Source organism: Ochotona curzoniae, unplaced genomic scaffold (genome assembly GCF_017591425.1).
Source record: "Ochotona curzoniae isolate NIBS_2020 unplaced genomic scaffold, NIBS_Ocur_1.0 scaffold_2476, whole genome shotgun sequence".
In the NCBI taxonomy this organism is placed as follows: domain Eukaryota; kingdom Metazoa; phylum Chordata; class Mammalia; order Lagomorpha; family Ochotonidae; genus Ochotona; species Ochotona curzoniae.
Window position 1 is genome coordinate 2,977,447 of NW_024467095.1, and position 26,381 is coordinate 3,003,827.

General features: G+C 38.2%; 1 long non-coding RNA gene across 1 annotated transcript in view; it reads right to left on the minus strand.

Annotated features, from left to right (window-relative positions):
• Positions 1–1,886: 1,886 nt before the first annotated feature.
• LOC121170869 overlaps positions 1,887–26,381 on the minus strand; it is a 68,243-nt gene continuing 43,748 nt past the window's right edge. Inside the window, exon 3 of the long non-coding RNA XR_005886063.1 lies at positions 1,887–2,338. This is a non-coding gene — a long non-coding RNA (uncharacterized LOC121170869). The remainder of the gene's footprint in view (positions 2,339–26,381) is intronic.

Sequence of the window (26,381 nt, forward strand, 5' to 3'; positions counted from 1 at the left end):
GTTATTATGAAATGTATCAATTTGAGTGAGAATTTTTCTGAGCCAGAACTAACAAAATTGATTTAAAATATATTATTGGGGTTGGCGCAGTAGTCTAACAGCTAAAGTCCTCGCCTTGAACATGCCTGGATCCCACATAGGCACCAGTTTCTGTCCCGGTGGCTCCACTTCCCATCTAACTCCCTGCTTGTGACCTGGGAAAGGAGTCGAGGACAGCCCAAAGCCTTGGGACCCTGCACCTATGTGGGAGACCCAGAGGAGACTCTGGGCTTGTTGCTTTGGTATGACTCAGTTCTGGCCATTGTGCTCACTTGGGGAGTGAATCATCAGACAGAAGATTTTCCTCTCTGTCTCTCCTCTTCTCTATATATCTGACTTTTCAATAAAAATAAATAAATCTTTAAAAATTTTAGCTGGTGATGGTTTTATAATGCATGAATGTGTGTACTGCTTGTCCAAAGCTCTGGTCAATAGAAAATCATAGAAGCTTATGCCAGAGCTGAATTTGAAAAGACTTGTTGGCAGTAAATACAGATCTACAAATCATGATGGAGAAATTATATGGGTCATTTAACACTCCGAGCCAGGGTTTTAATGTGCAAGTATGAACAATACTGTATTTCAAAGTTTGGCTCAAACCTCAATCTCTCTCACTCAAGATCTTTCTAAATCCCCCCTACTCCTAGGAATCAATGTCTTTGGTTGATGGTTTGAGTGCTACTGTATACTCGGGTAACTGCCAATACAGTTAGATTCTCATCTTCTGTGTCCATTCTGCTTCTCATATTACATAGAAGTCCATCTTTTTTTTTAATAAATTAGTGGATCTTTAATAAAAATAATAATAAAAATGTGATCAGTATCCAGTGTTCTCCTTAGACTCAGATCTTTTCTTATTGTCCGTGCTCATCGTCCGACGTGGGTATTTTGAGAATCTTCTTCTTGGTAGCTGAAGAGCAAGTCAGATCATTTCCATTTGTCTTTCCAATATAAATAAATAAATCTTAAAAAAAAAAAAGATGTCTATAACAGCCAAGAATGGACTAAGCCAAAGCAAGGCGCCCAAAAACTGAACCCAAGTCTCCCACATAAGTGACAAATGTAGTCCCATTGCACACAAAATGTGGTATGTCTCCAATCAACTCTACAGTCAAACTTCTACAGTCAAACTAAAACAAGTTCCACAGGCTATTAAAATAAACAGGATTATCTATTATAGATTCTTCACTTCTACTCACAGCGCATTGGCTGTTACCATTAACATCACCCCCACAAAATCACAGTAGCTGGAGAATATAAAAGAATGAAAGAAACAGAAGGAAAGAAACAGAAGGCTTCAACTATGCAGCAATTTAAATAAATGAGATAATATCAATGATGTCATCTCAGCAATGTCGCATTAAAGCCGAGGTGTGTCTTAAGTCTTCCTAGCTGACAGTGCAGGTGGTTGCTGTCAATTAGAATGTTTTTCTGTTTCAAAATTACAAGACTTGTTAGAATTCAGCATGTAACTTTATTTCTCTAAGCTCTACGCATTAATTTCATTGGTGATGCATTAAGGAAGCAAGTCAGAAATCTAAAGCTAGTTGTGTTCAGTGCAACTCATAGAAAGCGAGAAAAATTTTTCCAATAATTTAAATATTATATAATTGAACATACAACATTTTTCAGCCACCAAGCTTGAAATCTATTTCATGTGCATGATCCTTAAAATGATCAAAGGATAGGTACCATGTATGTAGAAGCACTCAAAAAATGTCCATGAATAAAATTCAAACTGCAGTTCTGCTCTGAAAGTCAAAAACGTTTTGTGTGCAGTAACAGGCTGTGAATCGCGTGGTAGGAGACTGACATGCTGCTCTACCCTACGGCCACACTGGGGGAGGGCGCAAAGAGAAAAGACACGGGAAAAAGAAATCTAAGCAAATGAAGTCCTATGCAGTTTAAGTGTGCATGAATTTTCAGAGAAGTGCTTAAATGTGTAAGGCTTGTGACATTGGGGATGCGATTACACAACCTGTAAATTAAGTAGCAAGTGTTTCATCACCAAGGTAGAAACCAGCATTTCAAAGGAAGTTTTTAATTAGATCTGGCTTCTTCTTCAGAGTCTACCTTCACGGTGCTTTCAGGTTCATCAGGATTTTTTTTTCCTAGAACAATCTTTAACAATGTCACATATATCCATCCGAAGCAAAGGAAAAGATGTTTTAAACTTTGACATCTGATGTGTTCAGAGGATACTGGTATTCTCACGTGCTTCTGTAGTGTGCAGCTAATGGTGTAGTCTTTTTCCTTTCACCTTAATGTTTCAAACTTCACAGTCTTTACGAATATGAACCTAAAAAATGAGACTATAAAATATGCTGTTCAAAGTTTCTTATTTAATAGTTTATCAGCAATCTAAACACAGAAAGTACTCATTATCTCAGCTATAGGAAAGTATTTATTTTTAGGAAAAAATAAGCTAAGTTTGCAATATAAATTGAGCATAATCCCTTATTGAACACCTTGTAATTGCAGCTTTTCATAAAATTAGATATTATTTTATACATTAGAGTAAAATTCTGGAACTATATTAGGATTCCTTATAAGCAAAACAGGTAAGTTCACATCAAAGTACACCATAGGAGCTGTAACCTGTATTAAGAGTCAGATTGTAGAATAAATCCATGTTTTAATAAAATGGACCACAGGAGCACAGGGTAAGATCCTTTGGCCACAGCAAACCAATGAAGCAGAGAAGCAAATGGGCATACCACCCAGGGACCATGACTGGTTTTGCCCTTGCTTCTGACAAGTAGTTCAAAGAGCAGAGCTTTCCATCAAATTCAGAGTCCAACAACGCAACCTTTGTAAGCCAGGGGCAAAGAAAGGAGCAGATGCCTGGAGGACTGGAAGGAAAACAGAGTTCTGATCTGCTCTCCAGATGCTTAGTACTGGGCCAGGAGCCATGCCAACCTGTGACCCTGACGGGCAGAAACACCAACCGGTTATCCCGGAGGTAGCATATCTCATGCATGCCAGGGCTCGTTAAAGGTTTATTAGTGGTTTGTTTTTAGTTCTTTGGGTTTTTATACAGTACTATTGGAATAGTGCGCAAGGTTTGTAGAAAATTGGGTTTTATCTCCATATGCTTGTACACTTAGACGGATTTCCTCAAAAGGAGTAACATAAACCAATATCAACAGGGCAGGTAAATGGGATCCCAGGAATCTGAAAGTGAGGAGCGTCTGGCAGGAAAATAATGAACAGGTAAGACAACATGCACTGTTTCATTATCCACTAGACTGTGTTCACAGAAAAACCTGACTTCACTGGGTATTTTGAGGCTTACAAAATGTATGTCAGAATTTTGAACTCAAAAAAAAAAATCAAAAGAATAGTTTGATACTGTGTATAGCTCACATTCAATCTCACTATTCAACAACCTTATTAAGTAAGCCATGTGCGTGTGTGTGCGTGTGTGTGTGCGCGCGCGTGTGTGTGTGTGTGTGTTTATTGCGTTGCCACTGCCAGGCAGGCTCAGGCCTTGATTGCAAACTCGCGTGGCGGGTACATTCGCTCCTTCCACTGCTGGGTCTTGGTCCTGTGCTTGTTGAGGTGGCAGTGCATGGCACGAGTCTTCTCAGGCCCCAGTTCCAGGGGCTTGTACTTCTTGCCCTTGTAGAATTTCCTGAGGTTGTCTTGGCATTCTGTCTGTTTCACTTCCATCCAGCCCCTGTTGATGCCCTGGGAAAGCGGCGGAGGATGGCCCAAGTGCTTGAGCTGCTGCACCCACATGGGAGATGTGATGAATTTCCTGGCTGCTGTGGCCATTTAGGGATAGAAGAGCTCTCTGTACCTGCCTTACAAGCTATACATGTATATATATAGAATTATGTATAGTGATTATATATATATATATAGCTGCTATTCGCACTTGAGGGTCAGTCTTGGTATGCAGACAGGCACCGAGTGCAGGAGCTGCCTCAGATGAGCAGATGGGTTATGGATGTGCAGATCGTGCTGGGTCTTTCAACTCTCACCCTGCTGCCACACTGCCATCTCCCTGGGCAGGGCCACGGTGCTCACACCAGCCAGCACTGTGCTGTCAGCTCCTAAAGGGCTCAGCCAGGACTGTGTGTGGACAGGGTATCCTGCCAGGAACCGAATATCCATGTCTTTATGACTACTTATTTTAATTATATTTCTCTTCTGAGAAACACTCAGACCTGTGCGTTTATAAAGTAAATGCTTGGGTTTCTTCTTGAGTTAGGATTCTCCATGTATTCAAGACAAATCTTTTGCACAGTATAAACTCCATTACTCCCCACCCCTCCAAGCAAGGAAAAGAAGCCATTCTATGTAGCTTAGTATTCTAATTAAAACTGCAACAAACATGCTGTAAAATGCCTAAGAACGGTTGTTCTTCCTCTGGTTGTGGCAGGAATAACATTGAACTTGGATGCAGAAGCAACAGATCTGAATCTCAGGTAAACTCTTAGACAAGCTTTTTGAGCACAATTGTCCTTTTTGTTAGTCAATAGAGCATTTTTCCCCACATAAACGTTACTGTTTGAGTGCAGGATCAATGCAGGTAATATATTAGAATACATTGTCCACCTGAGTCATTAAGGATAACAAATAACCTCTCATATTCCTTAAACTCAGTGATCATCCCAGATTAATCCTCAGACTAAAGAAATCCCAGATCAACACTCCTTGGACTAAGGAAACTCTCCCAGTCCCTGGCCCTCCTCATTATCTCCAAAGAACCTTCAGGAAGCTTCTAGAATCTCTCACACACGGGATTTTGTGTCCAAGTGATTTATTCCCAACACATAGTACAGACTCTATATGCTACATTCACCATTCTCATCATGGAATTTTAGCATGTATGTTTAGTGGCTATGACACTAATTATCTTCTTTAGGCAATGTGGAAACCTCCTTTTGGAATTATAATCCAGCTTTTTAAAAGAACTAATCACATCTTTAGTTGAATGTCTTTCATTACTTCCAAACCATAACACTCTCAAAAATAATTGCAGAAAAATTGGAAATTAGAAAAAAAAGTCTGTATCCTATTGATGATGTTTTATTTATTTCCTCTGCTTTTTAAACACTCTGAAGATATGGGCTTCACATAGATACAAAATCCTATGACACCATAAAGTATTATTTTGTACTTCAAAGCTAACCATATTCTGAGAAAACCATATTTTTCAGATCCTAAAATAGATAATCTTTCATAGGACTAACCTATCTACTTCTCAGATATGTATAAGATTCCTCTGCGGTATGATACTGAAATAATGATTTTCATTATCAGATATCAACAATTGTCTCTGAAAGCTTGTGTAGCTTAAATTGAACATTTTATGTATGAGTTACTGTTAGAAAAAATAGAACCCTTACAATCAAGCATTTATAATCTATAACTGTCCTATAAATTTCAGTGAAACAAATTTTAAAAGAAACTTTGTAAAAATTGCACCAAATTGTCTCCAAAGATTTTGCCCAAAATAGAATTAAGCCAGAGGGAAAAACACTCTTTTCCTAAAATTTTACAAAGGCGGAAAAAGCAAGAAACTTCAGAACTTCTGAGAGATGTAATTTAGAAATTATTTCTAATTAGCACTTTTAAAAATCTAAAGGTGATTATGAAAAAACAAAAGGACATCCAAGTTGGGAATAGAACTTATTAGAATAGTTTCTTTTGAAAATTCAAGTTTAAAAAATTGACTTTGCACTGAAGGTAAAATTAATACACTGGGAATAGAATGCAAAAAAGTCCCCCAAACTTTTCAAACTAATCAATTGCTCTACTAATATTCAACATACTGAATAGCCATTAATGCAACAAATAGATTCATTGACCCCTGCTAAGTTTATGCACTCACTAAGGAGTTATTTTCTGTTTCCTTATTTTACTTCTTTTCTCACTCTTCCCTGTGAGAGAACAATTAATTTTATATCATATAACAATATCTAGGCCGTGTTTCTAACTAGGGTCATTATTATTTAAACATAAAGCACAAATTCTCTATTCCTAAATATCTCCTGTCCACATCTCATCAGGGAGAATGCAGGACACACCACCAGCAGGTTCTGTCATCATGCTTACCCCATTTATTTTCTTGCTTTCCATATGAATATCTGAAATCCCATTAAATAATTTTGATCTCATAGGCATAAGGATGTGCACCTGTCATAACTGGGTTGCTATAAAAAATATAGCACATATTGGATACCTAACACATGGTTCTAAATTTAGGGGACTCCAACAACACCATACTTTACTTAACATCTATGTATCACTTTCCTTCCTGTTTGAATGTAATATTCTTATTGGATCTTCACAAATGTCACTTGACAAGAAAATTATTATTGAGCAACATGTTAGATAGGAAGGTAGACATTGACCTTCTCTGAAAGAGACCACAGGGAAACACTTCCTTAATCAAGGCATGTAGTTGCCTAAGAAGCAAGCCTTGGAATCAGCCCAGCACTTTATACACCAAATTCTTGCCTTACTCCCAGGAATTTCATGGTTTTCTCAGCCTTGTGGTAGTCTACAATTTTCCCTTTCCAGGTCTGTGAAGCCTACGTAAGCTGCTACGATTGAATAATGAAGCCTTGAGAAGATTTTCGTTAATTGTACACCCAGTATGATCTTTGGACAAATAGAAGACAAAAGTAAAGGCATGTGGGAAATTGTAGACTCTGAAGAGTTGCCCAGACAGCCTGTCAGATGCATGACTTCATTCAACATTGTTAAGCTTCTTCCTGACATTTCCCATTGCATATATGAAGTGCTTTTCTTAGAGGAAGACAAGGACCTTTTTACCAAAAACCACTGTGAAACATTTTTAGAGACCCAGCCAAGAGTAAGACTAATGTTAAGCCCGAGAATGACCTGTGTTTAGCCAACTTTTATCACTTCACCTGTCTTGTCTCTTTTGCTTAATGGCAAAGCGTTCTTTGCTGTACGCATGTAGGCGTAGATCAGGCAATTAAATGCTGAAGCTTGCTTGGCCCAGTGGTTCACTCCTACAGCAAGTAAGCACAATGCTGGAGTACAGCAAGAAGAGCTGAGTGCAGGGCACCCATCTGTATCTACTGTAGTTTGTAAAAGGCCATTTAAGTCACAAAAATTACAGACAGGGCTTCTCTTGGGGATACCATTGGTGAAACTCTGTGGGCATGCTATAACCACTTTTGTAAACAACTGAAACAAAAAAAGAATAAATCACATGAAATAAGCAATACTGTACAGCACTTATCTTCCAGACACAGGCAAGAGCGTCAGTACCACTTGCTCCCACTTATGTGAAAAACTACACGTGTAATATTGATGTCACTCCAATTCAAAGTTAATTACTGAAACATGAAAAGCAGGGCCAATATTTTGGTTTTTCCACAGAACTGTAAAGTCAGTGGTTAAATTGAATGAAATATAGAACAACTAGGGGAGAATGCATTGCCCACAAATACATTAATATAGATAGGTCTGCATTCAAATTTTTATGTTTAAGAAAATTCTAAAAAAAAAAAGTAGCTGTGCTTTTGGAGTCTTCAGTGAAGTATTCATAATACATAAAAAGAACTCTGCAGCTGGCAGAAAATGTGCGGCATTCACGGAAACTATGAATGCATTCCTATTTATCATCGCTATATTTCTTCAAATGCACTGCATTTATTTTCTATATACCATCCTTTATACCACAACCACACTTACAACTCTTCCTTCCTGAAATAGTTTAAGCTCTCAGAGAAGACTCTAAGGAGTAAACGTCTACAGGGAAAAAAAGCAGCGAGTATGCCACCCAGTGTACTGAACAAGCCACATGGCTAGAATGTTCATCATGCGCAAAATCAGTGCCGAGACCCGCCAGGAAACCAGCTTAGCAACGTGCCCTAGAAGGCGGGTCTCCAGACAATACTATCTGAGTAGCAAATATTTGCTGTAGTTCATTGGTATGTACGGAATCCAATAAGCACTGGATTCTCTGATTCCATTGTGTTTCCTGGAGTACCATATAAGCGAGGTGAATCTGTGCTACAATGACACATGGCTACTCATGAATGAAAATAACAAAATTAGAGGCAGTAATACATTTGTAGCAACTTAAAAATCAACTTACCATACAGCGATTTCCTTGCTCACATTTTCAAGGCCTCCATCCACTGCTGTTCTAAACTGTTTTCTTTAGCACTTCATTATGTTTCTTGGGAGACTATTTCACACTCTATTAGTTACAGTCAATTTCATCCCATCACTTGGAGTATAAATGCCCACAGTTCTTGGTACCTCCTGAAAGCTCCTCTCTTCCTTCTTGGTACTTAATAACCTGTGGGCCTGCTATTGGAATAAGGAATAATTCCATCCCTTTTGGCAATGTGGTATGAGCTGGGGAGAATTCTGCTGGTGAGTTTCAGGTTCCGTGTAGTATAAACATAATTTGTTTTTCCATCTTGCACCAGAAAAATGAATACGAGGACACTTGGTTTCTGTTAGAACCAAAGCTAGCCGGAGATGTTCTCAGAGGATGTGCCTATTTCATTGCGTTATTCCACCAAATTAGTTCTTTGTGACTCGAAGACTGTGTCCAATTAAGACAAAAATAATTCCTGTCTCTAGTACTGATAATTATGACTATTTATGAAAAACAGGAATTAAAGAGCTTAAGCTCTAAACACTCTTAAGTTTTCTGAGATAAATTGCCTTAAAACACCCTAATTTCTTCTTAGCACCCTTTCAACCAGCCAGAAAATCTTACTAGTCTTTTGCATATTAATGAATTAAGTGAAATATCTGACGATTTTGATTTTATATTGTCCTGCAATTTATAATTTCACTTTTAAAAAGCTATGATGAACAAAGAAGATTAAAAATTACACAGTACTGGGCCCGGTGTGGTGGCCTAGTGGCTAAAGTTCTCGCCTTGAATGCACCAAGATTTATTTATTTAATTACTAGGTCAGAAGTACAGAGAGGAGGAGACACAGAGAGGAAGATCTTCCGGCCGATGGTTCACTGCCCAAGTGAACACAACGGCCGGTGCTACGACAATCTGAAGCCAGGAGCCAGGAGCTCTTCCAGGTCTCCCACACAGGTGCAGAGTCCCAAGGCTTTGGGCCATCCTCACCTGCTTTCCCAGGCCACAAGCAGGGAGCTGGATGGAAAATGGAGCTGCCAGGATTAGAACAGGCACCCATATGAGTTTCCAGTGTGTACAAATGCCGCTTTAGCCGCTAGGCCACATAGCCGGGCCCTACTTTCCCATAATTGCTGTCTTTTCAGCATTTTACAGTTGACAATGTGCCAGATGAATGAATTTAAAAATCTTTTATTTCAGTAAAAGTAATAAAATATAGCCTCATTGAATTTTCTTTCTAAAATTATTTTACTCAAGTATTTATTTTTATTGTATTTTAAGTGTAACCATTGATAATCAAAATTAATATTTAATAATACTCTTAATATTAATAGTATGATGTAATGTTGATAATTAATAGAGTTGATAACTAATAGTTGGTGATATTAATGTAGTGTTAATACTATTAATGTAGTATTAATTAATATTTAAGGGATTGTTAAATTCCATGTCCTTAGATAGGCATTTATAATCATATGTTGACTCAGTTATCATGCTTTTACTAAGAACATATTACCATGGGCCCAGTGCGGTAGTATAAAGTCCTCGCCTTGCAAGCACCAGCAACTCATATGGGTGGCACTTCATGTTCCGGAGGTCCCACTTCCCACCCATCTCCCTGCTTGAGGCCTGAGAAAGCTATTGAGGATGGACTAAGCACCCGGTACCTACGTGGGAGACCCAGAAGAGGCTCCTGGCTTTGGATCGTTTCAGCTATGGTTGTTGTGGCCACTTGGGGAGTGAATCAGTGGATGGAAGCTTTTTCTTTCTGTCTCTCCTCCTCTCTGTATATCTGACTTTCCAATAACAATAAATAAATCTTTAAAGAAAAAAAAAGAATATGATACTTCTCCTTCCTTGAACAAAATATTTCTTAAGCAGCACCAAAATATGTTATTACATATCAGTTTTATTATAATCATTATAATCACTTCTTTTAAAACATAAGTTCTACCTGCTTGAAAGGTACAATGTCAGAGATGATAGAGAGGAGGAAGAGGGGAGCCCCTGTCTGCAGGCTCACTTCCCCAAGGCTTGGGATAGCCAGGACTGAGACGAACCAAAGCCAGAGGGCAAGAACTCTGGGTCTGTGAGGAGGAGCTCAGAGACAAAAGGACTTGCACCATCATTTGCAGACTCCTGGGATACATTATCAAAAAGGTACAAGGAAAGCAGGTTTGCTGGGCTCCCAGGGACACTCATCTGGAATGCAGGTGTTCCAAGCAGTGGCTTACTGCACTGAGCCACAACACAACACCCTGACATTACTACTTACGTGTTCCACAAAAACATAAAAATATTCACATGTGTTTATGTGCCAAAACAACATAAACTGTTAACAAGAAAATTGAAAGGATCATTTATCCCAAATTCATCAAGCTGACTTAAAATCTTTATTCTTCAATGCATAAATCAATGCATGTTGTTTTACCTAGAAATACTTGCTTCAGGTGTTTAACCTTTAATACAGATATTAATTGGTGATTTAAATATAATCTTGAGGCATCTTACACTTTTCTGCATTTGGATTGCTTATTTGAAATGAAAAACATTAAAGCAAAATCATTTATTTGATTTTTGCCATGGTTCTACTTTGCAGAAATCATTTCTAGATGCCTAGAGACATAAAACACACTAAAGAATATTATCTTCATTCCATTTCAGAGATCGATGGATCAGAGCATATAAAAGCCATTTCCTTCAGCCACTTTCCCAATACCAACTAGTCAGCCAAATTCACAAAAATGAGGCTCATGATTAATAAAGCTTGTGAAATAAGGCTGTAAATAAATTCTCAGCTCAGTCTGGGATCTCCAAGTCTATTGGATTCCTGTTACTAAAATCTGGCCAGCTGGTTTAATTGCATTCTCTGCCCTCAATTATCTTGTGTAGATGATTTAGTGTCGATATGATGATATTCTTCTCCAAGAAACAAAAATGCAATTTAAACAAATCTACTTTCTTTTGTGTGTCACAAACACCAGCAGTGCTTTGAACAGACTGGCAGTAGCGGATGCCAGTAACAGGGTACTTCTTAGATGTGGTTGTAAAATAGAGACGTAAATCACAGTTTGCCTAGACTGAAACATACAAAATGTGATGAGCACCCAAAGAGCAACAAAACAACACAAAGCAAAAACAGCCGTTAACGTCAGGGGACTGGCATGTGGCTCGTTAGGCCAAGCCTCCATCTTCAAAGGTCAGCATCGCACATGGGCACTGTTAGTGTCCCAGTTGCTCCACTTCCAATCCATCTCCCTGTTTATGTCTGGCAAGGTGATATAGGATGGCTCAAGGCCTTGGGCCCCTGCATCCGTGTAGGAGGCCTGGAAGAGGCTGCTGGCACCTGATCAGCTCAACTCCGGCGATTGTGGCCATTTGGGGAGGGACTCAGTAGATGGAAGATCTTTCTGCCGCTCCTTCTCTCTGTAAGTCAATTTTTCCAATAAAAATGAAATAAATCTCAAATAAAAGGAAGTACTCCAGATGACTCTTGTCAATATTTTACAATAATCATCCAGCCTTCGTCTTCTCAAGATAACCATCACTTTGAATTAGGATATTCTAGATTAATTCTTCCTACTGTGAGCTTCAAATAAATGATGGATACTTTATGTATGTTTCAAGCTGCCCTATCAGGATTAGATTCGTTCAACATCATGAGAAACACTTGAAGTTACTAATAGTTTTCATTTCAGTTGCTGTGGTTCATCAATAGAATATTATACTGACCTCACTTTTCCTTGATGAGCCATGAAACACACTGTAATAAACTACTGGTTTGGGGACATCTTCGTTTATGAAGAACATGTTAGGATCTCCTATGTATTTTTTGTTGAATCTTTTTCACATTTTATTTATTATTTATACATCATTTTATATATTAAAGTTGACATTTCTAACCATGACATTCATTTTTGAAATTAATTTCCTATCCAATAAATTATATTTTTCACTCTCCTATTCGTGGGTTTTTATCAATACAACTTTGAAATCCTACTGAAACAATATTGTTTTTCTTATGACTAGTAATATCTTATTTTTAATTTTTTCTTTGGAAATGATTCATTGCAATCTTTAAAAGTGCATCTGTGTGCCATCAATATTCAGACACATGATCCACCCACAATGGAATGTTTCTTTGTCGTCTCAACCAATGGCTGAGGAGTTCTCATCCCTTTTTCCTGTTTTACCCAGCACCATTCACTCAGTTAAACCAGCCTTCCTTATTATTCTGCAGTTACATATTTTTTATCATAAATCAAGTGTCCTTTGTCTGTTTGTGTACCTGTTTCCATGCTCTCATGCTCATGTATCATTGGGTGCGTTCTACACTCGTGTTACCACACTGTTGATACTCAAATTTGTTTTGCTTTAGGATGATTACAGCTATTCTTTACAAATTCTAACATAAATTTAAAACTGCAAATTTAAATAAATATAATGCGGAATTTTACTCAATATTATGTGAATCTCTATGCTTCCTTGCAAACCAGTGTGTAGTATAGGGAACTAAATATTGAATATATTGAAAAAAGAGCTAGATGTTTAAACAAAAATGTGTTGTTATTCTCATGCTTTATTCAAGGAAGCAGTTTAAATAACAAAAACCAAGCATAGAAAAATTATGCCACCTCAGGCGCTTTGATTTCCTTATACTCTGATAAAAATAAATATTCATACCTATCACCTTGAATTTTCTCCACCACTCTCTAGTGAAAAGCAAAACTTACACCTAACTCAGGGAACTTCGTCATGTGTCCCAGATGGAGATCCCAAATTAACATTCTCTTATGTGTAGTTGAAACATGCATTAACCACATTAAACACATAAATTTCATTAGTTCCAAGAATATTTTTTCTTTTTTTTTCAAATTTGCATCTTAAAAGAGCTACAGAGTCTGAGAGAGAAAGACAGAGACACAGAAAAAGAGAGAAAAAGAGAGAGAGACTCCATATACTAGATCCTTAAATGGCCACGTTAACTAAAACTGAGCCGGTCCTAACCTGGGAGCCAGGAGCGTCTTCTGGGTCTCCTACAAGGGAACAGGGTTCTGAGGAATCAGGTCATCCTCAGCTGCATTCCCAGGTCAGAAGCAGGGATCTGGATCAGAAGTGGAGCAGCCAAGACACAAACCAGTACCCATACGGCACGCTGGCACCAGCAGGTGAAGCACTAGCCTGCTGAGCCACCACACTGGCACCCACTTATCTCAATCAGATTCACTCATACTTTAGAAACAAAGATCAGTTAGAGTAGTGTATAACCGCATGAAAATATGTATCTGCAGAAAAAACTAACAAGTGTACAAGGACAAGTCAGTAGCCAATGTGTTCTAAGAAAATGCAGCTACATAAAAATGCATTAATTGAAACATACGCACAAAATAGGAATTACTACTTTTAGCAAGGTCATGTCATTAATTTCTTTGATTTGGTGTGAACTTAGAAAACAATTTAACAAAGCTACATGATCGATACAAATATGTCTTTTAAAATCACATGATCAGAGCTTATTTATAGCAATTTTTGACCATATTTGTTTGAATTTTAATGTTATTTTCTCACAATTATATTGGAAAACATCTTTGCACACACACATACACACAGCTTTGATGAAGCACATCAAAAATATGCTATCATAATTGAAAACCGTATCAGCTATCACTGTGCTGATTAAATCATGCATCACCAATGCTATGATTTGCAGTGATAAAGTTATGCTGTGCTAATTTTTTGGAACATTTCAGCATATGGTACCGGATGTCAAGAGCATACTAATTAATGAGAAACCTTGCACGTTGACAGCTTGCTGTCATACATCTGCAGCCAAGCCTTAAACTGCAGCATGAAAGCGATCTGAAATTCTAAGGCTCAGACCTCATCCCTGAGTACTGACCCCTAACAGCAGTAAGCAAAACACTTGTGTCTTTTGAAGAAAAAAAAAAAAGTTGAGAATGCGTGCTGTTTGTTCAAGCCTTCTCTTGGCCTTTCAAAGAATTATGCTGGGAAAAAGATCTCGTGTTACACGTACTGTCATCAAATGCCTTAATGGAATATATCTCTTGCATTCCCTTATGCTTCATGTACATAGCGGTAACAGCAGGACCTGGGGCAAAGCCTTCTACCGGCTGAACACGCGTGAGTCTTGTTACTATTCCTGAGGCCTCCTAACAGAGCGGCAGAAACCCAACAGTCCAAAGACTTCCCAGTGGCGTGTCATCTCGCTCTACAAGCTTTACTGATAACTTACCAATATGATAATTTCACAGCTCAATATTGATCATAGAAATTGTACCATTTTAAATTTCTATAGATTTTCATTTAAAACATGAGTAGAGACAAAGTTACGAGTTTATGCTCTCGGAAATGTATCTAATCTACTGGAGCCACAGAAGTTTCAGTTGTACTGAAATTCCTCAGTACATAGTTCAGAGGGCAGTTGGGAGAATTAATTGGAATGCTCCAATTAATCCAAGTATCCAGTTATCCAAGTATTTACCACAGGGCCTGGCACATAAAAATCACTCAATAAATGTACAAATCACGAATGATTTCTCACAGAAGCTTAATGAGTCATATTAATTATCATGAATGAGGAAATATGAGCAATAAAATATCAAGTGACTTTGAGGTGATAAGTTTCAGAACCGGAATTAGAACCCAAGACCCTGAATTACAGATCTAGCTGTACTTGAACCACAAGGCAGGTAGTTACATGAAAGCTAGGGAAATGTAACTTCAGCTTCCTGGCCCTTTTTATAAAGGTTCAAGTTTTGACACAATGTTTAATAATTTTCACCAAACAGATTCAGAGTAAACAATCTGCATTCCAAAATGAAAGCCAATAAAAATGAGACTGTAGATTACATCTACTCTAAAATGCTTTAGTTCTGCAAGTGATATCTTTGCGATTGCAGAACAAAAACCATTTGAGAACTGGAAGCACAAAGCAAACTACAAGAAAATGTTAGTAATCTTACCAGTTCTTTGGCAGAGCCCTCCCTAGAATTTGCAGGCAGTCTTGAACCATCCCTTCTACCTAGCAGCTTCAACTCTCAGTTGACATATTCTTTCCATTCCCTGCTATGGGCTTTACACAGATAATTCCAGGAAGAGAGACCTCCACTAGGGGCTGAAATCCCCAATGCTGTTCGCAAGAGAATGAAGACAGAAGTTCTCGGAAAATCGCTTGCTGAGGCTGATTCAGAGTACCATTTCAAGAAACGTTTTAAAGAATAAAGAATAAAGAATAAAGAAAGAATAAAGCCTGGGTGACCTACATGAAATGGAATATTAAAGCATGTTTAACACACAGATTCAAAAGCATGACCCCTAATAGAAATCAAACCATGCCATCCTCGTTAAAGTCATCAAAATCGTTAGCAGATTTCATTGACTCCTTGATGACCCTATAAAGAGAAGTCTGAACCTTAAGAACCAAATCTAATTTATAGCGGCATCACCGCTGCTGAAACGGATTCTTTTCTGAATGGATTTTTATTGCAAATGCATGGGAATTATTATTTTTTTATCTCCCCACTTTTTACCTTATTTCTCATTATGTATTTTGAGTAAATTTTAATGGAATATTTTAAAAAATATATTACATTCCAACTAATCCATGAGCTTGCTACTCTAAATTAATGAGAAACACCTGAACCATGTGTTCCTGGACTATATTTGTATTACATCCCAGTCTCAAACCTTGTCTGATTAACTTCGCACTACACGAGCAGCAAAAACTATGTATGCAAAACTCTGTCCAAATGCTCATGGAGACAGTCAGGAACATTTGGCTCCGAAGTTGGATTTCTCGGCCAAAGGAGATACTATGGGATTTGTATTCAGCGGCCACATTCATTTTGCCCATTTTGCATATCCAGGACTTAATATATTTTAATATAATTGAATAGTTATTTTCTTCAAAAGTATTGTATTGTTTTTTTTTTCTTTCAGCTGTTAAGGGTTACACAACATTACTTGTATTCCTGGATGGCAAACTACATAATAATTGAAGACATGTACTTTATATAATTGTCCCAATAGTAAAAATTTCAGTTTTCATGTCTCAATGTAACAGTCTTTATACACAGATGTTGGATGTAATCTGAGAAGAGTCCTTGGAAACTCTGCCAGTAAGTCCGAGGTTTGAACAACAGGAAGTGCTCATCTGTGGAAACTGCAGTCGAGCTACGCTGTTTGTTAGGGTCATCACAATTCTGCCACTGTGACGTGTCTGCTGTCACACACCAAGCACGGCAGTCGAGGGGGTCACTCTGTGATGGAAACGGAACCCTAGACTCCTTCCAACTTCAGGCTACTCTGCTGCTTGCATTTGGCACCTAGCCTCACATTTATCTCACAGTTACACAATCTGTCTGGAACTGCAGCTGTCACATCAACAGGCCACGCAAGAGGGGGTAAAAAGCGAAGTTTCTTTGTGCCTCAGGAGAATCTTACTTGATCTCATGCAAATTCCATTGGTGGGAGAGAAACAAAGTTGTAATTTTGTGTATATTATCATCCCAATGACTCTGGGATTCTAAGAAAAGAGAGTTGAGATTTGCCAACCTCTTTCAGACTCCTATTTTTAAAATTTATGTGTTTCTGGGCCTGGTGCGGTGGCTCAGTGGTTAAGGTCCTCACCTTGCACCCCCGGGATCCCATATGGGCGCCGGTTCTATCCCGGCAGCCCCGCTTCCCTTCCAGCTCCCTGCCTGTGGCCCGGGAAAGCTGTCGAGGACGGCCCAAAGCTTTGGGACCCTGCACCCGCATGGGAGACCCGGAAGAGGCTCCTGGCTTCGGATCGGCATAGCATCGACCGTTGTACTCACTTGGGGAGTGAATCATTGGACGGAAGATCTTCCTCTCTGTATATCCGCCTTTCCAATAAAAAATAAATAAATAAATAAATAATAAAATTTATGTGTTTCTTTGTAATCAGGGTGAGAGAGAGAAACAGAGAGGGAGAGAAAGAGAGAAACTTCCTTCTGCCAGTTCAGTCCTCAAATAACTAAAGTAGCTAGAACTGGGCAGGTGTGTCAGGAACCTGGAGCTTCATCCACATGGGTCACAGGGCCCACACATTGGCGGTCATCTTCTGTTACTCTCCCAGGTGCATCAGCAGGGAGTGGATAGAAGTGGAGCATCCAGACTTGAACCATCTCTAAGACGAATGCTGGTACCACAGTCAGTAGCATAACCTGGTGCCCTGCAACACCAGCCCCTTGCACAGAATCCTAAACAAAAACTTGTCAATTGCTACTGAGCTTCCTTGTCAACAAGATAATTAAATTAGCAGCAATGTTAGACATTTTACTTATTTTAAGAATCCATGTTTCGGTTGCCTGTATTTTCTATAAATAGGCATAGTGATTACATAGATTTGGATTTTTGTCGAGGAATTCTTTGATAGCAGGGTGGAGTTCTACCATGAATCGTAGAAGCTAAGGATAATTATTTTTAAGATTCATTTATTTGATTGGAAAGTCAGATATGCAGAGAGGAGCAGAGACAGAGAGGAAGATCTTTCATCTGCTGATTCACTCCCGAATATGGGTGATTTTCTCATTTCTGTGTGTGACATCAGTCATTGACAATTGATGGCCAGATCCACCATTTCTGGAGGAGTTGCAAAAATGCGATCATCAAATTCTGTACTCCCTGGTCAATGTGCAAGCTGTAATATTTCTGTGAAATTAAGCTTCTTCGTCAAACATGTGATACAAAAGACATTTGCAAATCTGTTCCTTAGCCATTGCTTTCCAAGTTGTTAGATATTTAGTTCTCACATGCAAAAATTATGCAGGTATTATCTAGGCAATTTGTCTTTAGTATTCAACAGATTTTAAAAGAAAGTCTTATAGAATCAGCATCTGCTTATTTCCTCAGAATTTTAGTTTGGCTAGACATAAAGTCCTATGCTTGCCATATTCTTTCTTTGGAGATCTTAAAAATACGCTTCCATCACAATCTGATGTTCTAATATGATGACTCAATTATTTTTCTTTTTGTGAGTTATTTGCACTTTTTAATCATCTTTTTTTTTAAAGAGTATTTCTTTAAAAGACAGAGAGAGGGGCTGAGGGGAGACAGGAGTGAGGGAGGAAGGGAGGGAGACAGGGAATAGCTTTGATCCACTGGTTCTCTCCCAGTATGGCCGCACGAGCAGGGGCTGGGGCAGACCACATCACAAGCCTGGAATGCCAGGTTCATCAGAGGCCCGATGCTGTACATTCATCTGCCGCCTGCCAGACATGTGAGGTGTTTCAGTGCAGGCTCAACATTTTTATGTACACATATTTTTTTGTGAATTTTAAGCTGTATTTCTTCCTTGTGTTTTCAGTTCAGTGTGGAGTATTTATTTTATTTACAAGTATTATCTTATTGCCAATATTCCATACTTACATATTCATTATCTCATTATTCCTTTTTCCTCAATGATTTTAAAATATTTGCCTATTTTCTTTATTTTTTTAGACATTACCAATGTGATCATTCGCTCTTTTGAAATGTTTTATCTTTCGTTACTAAGCAATTTTTATTTAATTCCTTTGTGAGTTGGAAATCTTCCTTTCCCTAAAATATCTTTTTTTTGTATGTTTGACTGATTTATTTGTTTGTTCTTTGGTAGTGTCCGTTGTACTTCAATATTTCAGAAAAACTATTTATTTTATCGTCATGTGATTTTATTTTATTCATTGTCATTTTCATGACTTCCAGTATAAAATTGCTATAATCATGTTTTAATCCTGCTTATTTTAGAAAGATATTTTTCTTATGTTAATAATAGAGAAAATGGACCAGAAAAGTTTCCCAATATTTATGGTTTTTGTTCTGCTATTACTATGATAAATGTATCAAAGATATGATTTAAGAAATTTAAATATCTGCGCAACTGTTCTATTATTGCTTTATCTTTTCTGATGGGTTTCTGTTTTTATCTGATATTCTTTTCAAATCAGATTCTAGCCATCACAATATTTCTATGTTCAGGGCTTGGTCCTACGATACAGCATCTGTGTTTACAGCCAAGGCTGAGGCATAGCATCCCTACAGTGTGTTGGTCTTCTAGGCACATTCCTGAACAGAAGCCTTCACAAGTCTTCTCCGTCTTCGGTGCTTCCTCAAGTTTGGCACCCTAAGCTTTCAAGGCTTTTGAGATCATGCAGGTCCTCCCTTGATCGGGAGCCCCTTCATACCTTTTGAATCCTCTTGCACAACAGACAGGTGAAATGTGAATTCATTGCTTTTGATGGCTGGGTTAGTCATTTGTATTTCAGATTCTTCACATAATAATAATGGTTGTAGATATGGATTTTTAAAATCATCCATCTTACCTACTTGATAGAGTAACAGGAGGACATTTTGGGGGAGACTGTCTATTACTGATTCACTCCCCAAGCAGCCACAGTAGCTAGGGCATGGCCAGATCAAAGCCAGGAGCCTGGAACTCCATGCTGGTCTCCCATATGGGAGGCAGAAACCCAAACACATGGCACACATTCTGTTGTTCTCTGAATCAATAGCAGGGAGTTGGAAGTAGGGAAGCTTGGACTTGAACCAACTGTCAGATATGGGATACTGTTGTCAAATGGCAATTTAAACTGCTGAGCTGCAATACCAACCACAATACTTATATTTTAAAATAGTATTACTACTTTTCCATAACTATTTTTGGAAATGTGGACTGTTAAACCTATATGACAGATGTTTATTTGTACCCAAAATGCTCTCTTGTTTTCTTTCATCTGTGTATCTCTAGATGATTGAATTATGCCAGGCCAACATATCCCCCTGGAACGGACTTGAATTTCCCTTTGGCCATTGTCCTAGTTTTGTTCTCATCAACATCTTAACAGATAAGAGCTGCATTACAGCGAAGGGTCATTGGTGTTCAGACAGAGAATTAGTATTGAATGGGTAGACTAGCCAGATCAATAAGTGAAAGCATCGCCTTGGTACCTATGCTTTCATATTTGCCATTTCTTTCACAGTCTATCCAATGTATTTTTAAAAATAGGATATAAACACTGGATTAGCCTCATTAAAACAATGTAGTACTGAAACAAACTGGTAGTTTTATTCATTATCTATAAGCCCTTCAGCTCAAGTATAAACAAATCTGCTGGTCCTCACTCTCCTTCTTCACTGTTTTGAAGTAATTGCCAAAAATTAAAACAAAAAAAAACCCAGTGCATTATTAACATGTTAATTGTACTCAAAATGTACATTAGTTTTAAAAATACAGCATATCCTTACATTTTATCTCCTGTTGAAATATAAAATTCTATCTGAACAAACCAACCATGAAACATCAAATATCACACTGTATATTTTCCAAGCATCACAGTTACTTCTAATAATCTCCCTAACATTTCATAATATCATATTACATTTTTGACTAGAAAATCAGGTTAGGGGTGAGCAAGTTCTTTGTTTAAAGGCATGGAACGCAAATTGTCCTGAGCACGGCTCATAAGCAGGTGTCGCATTTCAGAAGTGACAGTGTTGAAGGTATTTTCTTGATTTATAGAATCGTCCAGGAAGAGGGTCACATACAACACTTACTTTTATGGACACCTTGCAGAAAAGGTGAACGCTCCTATAAAACAGTTCAGAACAGCCTTCTTCTGAGAAAGGGGAAATGTGCTTCGCACATAGATATCTTTGTCATTGCTCTCTGCTGTGTTTCTTCCCTGCCCGTGATTTATGTTTTGTTTATAGTATAAGCTGGCCTTTTCTCCTTCATGCTCCACAGACAGTGTGCTGTCTCAGAGCGGCTCAGGTTTGACTTCTAATGAGATCAACAGCCAGGATGCTAGCGGTGTTTGTTTCCATTCTTATTACAAATGACTGGGAAATCCACTGTGCTTACTGACCAAGCAATGAGCAATTCTTGGTTCATCTAAATCAGAGAAGGAAACATGGGGAGGAGGTTATAGTGCAAAATATCTTAGTGTTTCTATTTATGGCTGCCCTGTGAGTGAAGAAAACAAAATGAGAAGAAATATACAATTATTTTGTATCCCCAATCAGCCCAAATGGAAATAGTAAGCGGATTCATGGAATTTTCATGAAAAACATGTACAGAGACCTCAAGGCTTCCACTAAATGTTGCCTGAAATTTTTCAATCCATATCCTGTGTAGGTAATAAATCCAACTTGACCATTTTAGTAATAATCTCCAGCATACCTATGTCTAAATTCATAAATGAAAAACTTCTTTACATAAGCTCGACTGCTTTCCCAGGCCACAAGCGGGGGGCTGGATTGGAAGAAGGGCAGCCGAGACACGAACCAGCACCCATATGAGACCTCAGTGCACGCAACACGAGGATTTAGCTACTAGGCTATCACACCAGGCCCTAAGCTGTCCTTAAGGCTGTGACCTCACATATCTTTAGTCATTAAGGAATGAAGATAGTATGGCCTTGATAAATTTCCCAACATCCAGCTGCTTCTATCAACATTTGCCTACCAGCTCACATTTATGCTTCCAAGGGAATGACATGTTCCTCTAACAACACAGCGGATCCACTGAGTTCTTCAGCTGACTAGATTTCGCACAAGGTGTGTAACTGTCTCCAGTCACTTCACTCAGAAGGGTGCAGACAAAATGCAAGCAGCAAGACGCGACATTCTCTCTCAGAACTACGAATTTTCAGTCCTCAGAGTCCATGCGCTCCTTTGTAAGAATCAAAATACTTACAAATCACTCGACAGCTCTTTTCCATAATCTTTTTCATGTGTTTCTCCTGAGAGAGAATACTATGCATAGAAAAAAAACAAAAATATCACAGGTAAGAAATTTTCAATATGATGAAGCCGCATTTCTTCTAGGGTGACTATTTCTGCTAGACATCGATTCCCACTGGAATTCAGAAAGAAGACGACAGCCAGGAGAGTTGGTGACATGTTTGTGTTTGGAACAGGAAGTCGGGCTTTCTCTTACAAGACATAAACGTGATTTGTCTCATTTGTTTAACAGTAAGCACAGGTTTATCCCATCACGATTTACAGAAAATATTCCCCATAAATTAAAGGAACTAACTCAGGTTATAATAATTAATCTAACATTTAACAAAATTATATTGAAACTGATACTAATATTCTTCTACTGCTTCTGATTATGTGAGGTTAAATACAAGGTGTCTATATCTTCAGATAAAATGTACAATCAGGGAGTTAGCAGTTCTCAGAAAGTTTTTTTCTGGAAATTGAAGATGGTGATTTTATTTCCAGAGTGTTGTTTGTAAACCAGATGGCATTCTTGGTTTTGCTTTCATCAAAGAGGCTAGACATGATTGAATCCTATGATACAGGGTCAAAAATAAAAACCATTTCAAGTTGAAAATCTAAGAGGTTTCATAAATGTTTAATGTCTCTATAATAGAGTTGCTACTTTGCATAGAAATATTTCTCCATGTTACCATCTACAAAATCAAGAAAGAAAAACAGGAATTACATTTCTGTTCATCCTATCTTATGACATAAAGAATCATTTTGGCACATATATACTACGTGAAGAAATATTATGGTTTTAGAATTAGTAGACATCTTTACAATAAAAAAATTTATGCCAAATGTTTAATAAGTTCTTTCAAATGGTTTACACATTTCTTTCACTTTGATGGTTTATACTTTATTGTAATTTGCTCATTTTATAGGAATTCGGTGCAGGGTAGGATGCCACTCGGCTTCCCAGCTCCCATATTGCAGTGCTCGGGTTCATGTCCAGCCTGCCTTTTGTGTGCGATTTCTTCCGGCGCACATCCTGCAATGGGATACAGCTCAGGAGGCTGGACACTTCGGGAGGGTCCTGTGTGGGAGACCTGCAGTGACAGGCTCCTGGCCTCTGCTTGGCCCAGCCCTGTCCACTGGGGCATCCTGAGTGAGCTGATGGGGTCGAGATCTCTCTATTTCTCCCTCTCTTTCAGGTGAGTGAAATAACCAAAGTGTAAAGGTTTACAAATCTAATCCAACCAGGAAGAAAATTTTAGCATTTAGAATCTTAGGATCAGAGAAGGTAAACATGAATGCTTAATATTTAATAGTCTTTAGTCAATTAAGAAGTATTTTTTTTCTCACTGTGTATTCACTGAGATTGGAATGTGTTAATTCATTTCTTTCCATTGCAATTCTTAATTTACTTGAAATGTAAATAATGTAATATAAAAAGAGGACATAAGATTTCAAAAGGATTAAAGAAGAGCTTACATGTGTATTTTTAATTGGCTAGTTATGCATATAAAGTGTGAAGACATTTAAACTCCACTCAAATCTAAAGTATAAATATTTTATATATTTCTTTAAAATTTTAAAATAATAACATTCAAAATGCACCAGGAACTAATTCTTTACCACATTTAAACATGACAAAATGCTTAATATAAATTTTAAGCTACAAAAAAAGACCTAGATGTTCAGAAAATACTTTTGGGGATACATAAGGAAAAATATGATAATTTCTGGTGTGACTGACATGCAGATGAACAAATCCCTTTTGATTTTCCTGAGAAGTTCGCTCACTTAACTGGTCCATCTTAATTAGCTCTCAAGCCTTAGCAGCTAACAGACTTCTTAAGAGATATTTGAGGTTTAAAGATAATTTCAAAGAGAATAAATAATATTATAAATAAAAATTAGTTCTAAGGAAGTTGAAAATTCAGTAAATTGTTTTCTTAATGATTTATTTATTCACTTGAAAGGCAGTACAGAGAGAGATTATCCTTTCTGTGCTTCACTCCCTACTTGGCTGCTGCAGCCAAGGTTGGGCTAGGTCAAAGATAGGATGTAGGTCCTTCTTTTGGGTCTCCCATGTGGGTGCAGCTCAAAGACTTGGGCTATCCTCCACTGTTTGATCAGGTCCATTAACAGGGAGCTGGATCAGAAGCAGAACAGCAAACTTGGAATGACTTGGGCATGTGAGCAGAAATCCTTTCGGACCATATGCGTATGCCTATTGTGCAACTTCCCTTACTCTTCCTTTCCAAGGCTCTTCCTTGCCTTCACTTATCACTCTTCTTTTCTTCTTGGTGTCAGCTTTTTAGTTCCATAGATGAGTAAAAATATGCAGTATTCATCTTTTTTTTTAAGTTTTAATACTGGCAAGCCAGTAAGGTTACAGGATTTCGCAATAATAATTAAGTGTGTGGTGGCATTAGAAGAATGAAGGTGCTGCTGCTCGAACCCCATGATTGTTTCCAAAGTGGCGCATGCAGAACAGATTTCTGTGCACCCAAAACTTACAGGCATGGCATAGACAGAAAATTCATCAGGGGTGCTGATGTCCGGTACCACTGACTCACAAAAGAATTTAAAAAATTCAGAGGTCAAGTGGGAAATGCAAGTGAATATACTCAGAAAATAGCTATGCTATAAAAGAAAAAATGCAGTGTCAGAGTGTAATATACAGTTACCGGCTGTGAAAGTCAGCCAGCTATCAGGAACTAAATCTGTGCAATCGCTCACAATATGCCCTTATCATAGCTTTTCCATATGCGAAATCTTCTGTTTAGCTTTTGCGGTATCATTTGGCTTGATTCTCTACATTTCTTGAGTTATTTTCTACTATTTCAGACTGTGCTGTTTTGCTTCCACTATTGTTTTGTGTTTTACCTTGGCATCACACTCAGTATAAATTATGTAAAGACTATCACAGAATTCTAATTCATGTTATGCATTTTTTCCAAAGCTGACTCTGTGAAAAGGCATTGTCTTAGCATTGACTTTGTCTGTGAACTTTGCGCGTGTGTGTAATATTTCAAAACCCACTCATCAGAAGTGTCCTTTTTGCACATAAGCACTTGTGAGAGATCAAATTTTTATTGTATTTATTTATTTTGTAAGAGTTACAGAGAAAAAGAGAGAGACAGAGAAATCTACCACATGCTGGTTTATATTGGGCTAGGCCAAGGCAATAGGCAGAAGAATTGTCTGGCGTTGTCAATCAGGGGCCTCTTTGCAAGGGAGAGGAGCCCACAGTGGCAGTTGGGCTATGTCTGTCACAGCCAAAGGTCTTCATTGTCCTTCAGCTCAGCTGGAAACATCAGACACTAACTCAACAGCGCTTGACGATCATCCATACGCACTGTCATGTGAACTGACAAGGAGCTATCAGACCTTAGCTTCTTCTTTCAATACTCATGTTTCCACCACACATCTGCTGGTTCACTTCTCAAATGCCTTTAACAACAGGGGCTGAGCTATGTTGAGGCCAGGAGCCTGGAACTTCAACTAGACCACCTACATGGTTTGCAAAGACTCAGGACCTGGAGCTGCCTCCTAAAATGCCTTCGAAGGAACCTGAGCAGGAAGCAGTGTTTCTGGGGAACAGAAGGGCACTTCTGTTAAAAATGCAGATATCACATGCAGAGGTTTCACGCACTGTGCCACAATGCCGGGTACTCAGATAGATCGATAACCAAATAAGTACTTAACCTTTCTTCAATATTCTCTAAGAAAAATAAGACATCACTATGGAATTCACTGTGTCCTTTTGCAACTATGGAAGATAATGAATGTTAATATGCTCATCACACCATTGTCATGGAAACCCTGTGAAACTCATCATCCGGTATATCTTTTTAGATAGTAAATGCATTACTTTGCCTTGTTATTTGAATTCAAGTCAATACATGTTTGCATTATAATTCTGCAGCCCACAGCAGGATGAACATTTTTGCCACATTTTGAAAAGATGTCACAGTTCAGGCTGCAGGTAACTTGGAGAGAGTAGCAAAGGCCAAATTTCTGAGAGCAACTGACACAGACTCTGGCATCTTGTGCCACTCTGAGAGACCGTAGCTGTATAAATTCCAGTGTTCCTCAGTACTTCCCTGCTAAATACATATACACACAAAATTGAGACCGGATCAAGTTTAAATACTTGTTCTGTTTCCACTGGCCAGTTTTCCACGATTTGTTCTAATTTCTTATGATCTTGAACATTTGAGATCATTTTCTTTTTTTTCTAGGTTTAATAATTATTTTGAATCACTTGACTAGCTCAGAGGGAAATGCTAGGGAAAGCCTTCTTCCTCGTAGTACAGTCTCTTTCCAACTGAAATGAAGCCTATTTCTTAAATCCCAGAGATAGCAAGAGCTCAGAAACTTAATTTTCTAAGGTGATTGCATGCTAACTCAGTGGCTAATTCATTCTCAGACCTGTGGCAGTGTGCTGTCCAGAGGTTTATCAGAAACTTGACAGGACCCTCTGAAAAAGCCAGCATGTGCG